The sequence below is a fragment of the Entelurus aequoreus genome, linkage group LG25 (assembly GCF_033978785.1).
Source record: "Entelurus aequoreus isolate RoL-2023_Sb linkage group LG25, RoL_Eaeq_v1.1, whole genome shotgun sequence".
Taxonomy (NCBI): Eukaryota; Metazoa; Chordata; class Actinopteri; order Syngnathiformes; family Syngnathidae; genus Entelurus; species Entelurus aequoreus.
Window position 1 is genome coordinate 38,482,139 of NC_084755.1, and position 4,331 is coordinate 38,486,469.

Below are 4,331 nucleotides of genomic sequence, written 5' to 3' on the forward strand. Positions count from 1 at the left end.
ATTTGATTCTACAGATTTTCTAGATTTGCCAGAATAATTTTTTTGAATTTTAATCATAATAAGTTTGAAGAAATATTTCACAAATATTGTTCGTCGAAAAAAACAGAAGATAAAATGAAGAATTAAATTACAATTTATTTATTATTCTTTACAATAAAAAAAAATACATTTACTTGAACATTGATTTACATTGTCAGGAAAGAAGAGGAAGGAATTTAAAAGGTAAAAAGGTATATGTGTTTAAAAATCCTAAAATCATTTTTAAGTTTGTATTTTTTCTCTAAATTTGTCTTTCTGAAAGTTATAAGAAGCAAAGTAAAAAAAATAATGAATTTATTTAAACAAGTGAAGACCAAGTCTTTAAAATATTTTCTTGGATTTTCAAATTCTATTTGAGTTTTGTCTCTCTTAGAATTAAAAATGTCGGGCAAAGCGAGACCAGATTGCTAGTAAATAAATAAAATTAAAAAAATAGGGGCAGCTCACTGGTAAGTGCTGCTATTTGAGCTATTTTTAGAACAGGCCGGCGGGCTACTCATCTGGTCCTTACGGGCTACCTGGTGCCCGCGGGCACCGCGTTGGTGACCCCTGTTCTAGACATTGTAATAACAACCAAAATAAATATAAAAGATTAATTTGAATTACTTGAATCTGATGAATCCAGTCCAACGAAACAAATAGATGTTGTCCGAAGGAAACCTAGAGAGGTTGTGTGAGTTCATGGCCAGAAGGCGTGACTTATAAACAAATGTACGATCCAATAGCCTTGTGAGACTGAACAATAGGACCCAGTGACTATGTAAATGTGGTAAAAAAATATATAACAGATTGTTTTTTAGGATGGTTAAAGGTAATGTTGTAATTTTACAACAAGGGGTGTTACAGGGTTAAGATAAGAAAAGGCCACATACTGAAAAACGAATTCTGTTTTGTACATTAAAGATGCTAACACCAATTCGGTGCGTGCTAAGCCAGTGGTTCTCAAACTGTTTTCATCAAGTACCACCATAATGACCAACATTAAAATATAGTAGCGTAGTAGGCCTAAGTGTTTGTCAAAAACAAGGCAGAAGTTTTATTTAACAAGTAGCATATTTTCCGGACTATAACGCACCCTCTAAATTTGAGGGGGAACTATTTTTCCATATATATATATATATACGTTGTAAAATGAGTTATTTACAATAATTGTTTTCAAACGTGTCTGTAAAACGGCTGATCAAACAAAACATAAGTCCTCGTTATGGACCCACTAAGCTGCGCAAGTCAGCTCTCCAATCAGCTAAACAGACTCAATAACTCCACGGTGACGTTCACGTGTTAGCATATTAGCTAATGCTAACGACGCTAGCTTCATTACATTACGATAGCACATGCACATATGCATGAAAACACTCCTACAGACACCACACATGCGACAGAATTTGCGGTATATTTAATATTGTTAGCCACTGTAACATTACACGGATTGAACGGTAACACTGAGTCTGGATACAGGAAGATAAAACACTGTACTTTAACCGAGTGATTCCTTGGCGTACCCAGATTTTGAGAATCCCCGTGCTGCGCTATTTGAAAATAAAAAATAGTTGAGTTTTTACGTAATAGGTGACAAAACAAATAGTTGTTGTCTTCAATTGAATACACCTCAATGATAATCATTTATTTATCTGAAAATGTCACGGGCTTAAGAAAAAAAAAATGTCCCCCGTTGGACACCTCAAGTCTCTAGTAAGTGTTTGGCAAGAAAGCCATTTATTTATTGAAAAAAGCGCATTTAAGTCTGCTCAAACCTTCACAATTTTCACAATGAGCAGTAAATTGCATATTTTATTATTAATATTTTTAGCCTTTTTAAATTTTTCACAACACTTCTCAGAATCTTACGGAGCCCCTAAAGGTTCATGGGGGGACTTTTTTTTAAATTATTTTATTTTATTTATTTTAATTTTTTTAGACATGTATCTCCTGCGCACGAGAAACTATCTCGTGCGCACGAGAAACTTTTTATAATGTTATAAAAAAATAATTTTTTTAATTTTTTTTTTTTTTATAACTTTATAAAAAGTTTCTCGTGCGCACGAGAAAGTATATTTTTCTTTTTTTTGTTTTTGTCTTTTTTAGACATGTATCTCCTGCACACGAGAAACTATCGCGTGCGCAAGAGAAACTTTTTATAATGTTATAAAAAAATAATTTAAAAATTTTTTTTTTTTTATAACTTTATAAAAAGTTTTTCGTGCGCACGAGAAAGTATATTTTTATTTTTTTTGTTTTTGTCTTTTTTAGACATGTATCTCCTGCGCACGAGAAACTATCTCGTGCGCAAGAGAAACTTTTTATAATGTTATAAAAAAATAATTTTTTAAATTTTTTTTTTTTTTATAACTTTATAAAAAGTTTTTCGTGCGCACGAGAAAGTATATTTTTATTTTTTTTGTTTTTGTCTTTTTTAGACATGTATCTCCTGCGCACGAGAAACTATCTCGTGCACACGAGAAACTTTTTATAATGTTATAAAAAAATAATAATTTTTTTAATTTTTATTTTTTTTATAACTTTATAAAAAGTTTCTCGTGCGCACGAGAAAGTATATTTTTATTTTTTTTGTTTTTGTCTTTTTTAGACATGTATCTCCTGCGCACGAGAAACTATCTCGTGCGCACGAGAAACTTTTTATAATGTTATAAAAAAATATTTTTTTTAATTTTTTTTTTTTTTAAACTTTATAAAAAGTTTCTCGTGCGTACGAGAAAGTATATTTATTTTTTTTTATTTATTTTTTTTTTAGACATGTATCTCGTGCGCACGAGAAAGTTTCTCGTGCGCACGAGAAAGTTTCTCGTGCGCACGAGATACATGACTAAAAAAACACCAAAAAATATATATACTTTTTTTTTTTCCCCCATGTCCCTTTAGGGGCTCCGTAGAATCTCCACTTTATTGTTTTTTATGATTTGTTTGTGTATAATTTCTTTTAAATATAAAACAAAACAAAACAATGAAATAAACAAATCTGCTGTTTTTTAGTAGTAATGTGCAATGCCACTGATGTTCTTTCTGATCTGATACCAACTAAAATTCAGGCTGGTATCGGCGACACTGATTTGATATCGGCTACTTGGTGCAAATATGTCCGCTAAAATTTAAAAAGTTGTATATTTCACATAACGTTGCATAAAAAACACAACTATGTATTATATATTATATGATTTGTTTACATTTATTTCAAACTGACGTAAATTGATACAATATCGTCATGCTAGTAAAACTGGGGAGAAAACGTGGCAAAATCCTACAAAAGGACACAAAAATTATGTTTGAAACCATAAAAATGGAATAAAATAATCTAAGCATTACAATTTTTATTTATTATTACCAAATACAGTTAGCATGAAAGCTAACTCACAATTCATTCACTTGTGAATAGCACATGTTAATGATACGTCATCTCAAATCACGAAAGTATCCCTATTTTGATTTGAGAATCGATACTACAGCATAAATGTCTGCATTGATATTTCCGTGTTGACACACCCGTGTCTTCGATCCGAACTTGCGTGAACACCGAGGGTTCCTTTTGACGATGAAACTTGTTTTTCTGCGGAGTGTATTTGATTTCCTTCATCATGTCCGGGACTGCTAAACTAAAGTTTGCCAGCAGGGGGAGCCAAACCTGTTGGCTCACGAAGCAGACCGAGCCCACTTGGGAGACGGGTGTTGTTGGTTTGCAAGGTGAAGGTCGACTCGGGCTGAAGTGTTTGAATTGTCTGCCAAAAAGCATAAATAAAAACAAATACACACTTTCGGTAAAAACGCGAGATGTTACGGTAAAAAAACAAACTGTCAGTTCAGTCGGCAGAAGTGGGACGTTGTTCAGTTGATGCTAATGCGCTGGATAAAAACGTCGACCATTCATTCAACCAATAAAAACCTGACCGAATTTTAGCGTAAAATGTACGTTGTATTTTTGTACACTGAATTGCTCTAAATGAAAAAACAGTACTGGTTATTTTTACTGTCAAATTATAGCGACTGAGCTGCCGTTTATTTTTTACCATAAAATCTAGCTTGTTTTTGGGGGGGAGGTTTTCCCCACAGTGTTATTGTAACTTGAAAAACGGTATACCACTGTTATTTTTACATTAAAATGATGGCACCTTAGCTGCCAACTTTTTTTCCACCGTAAAATCTGCCGTAATTTTTACAGTGTATTACTGTAAAATTTAATTGGTGAACTTCCGGCAACTGTGCTGCCAGTCTTTTGTTCATTTGACAAATCAAAGAATGCAGGTAGCATATATATATATATATATATATATATATATATA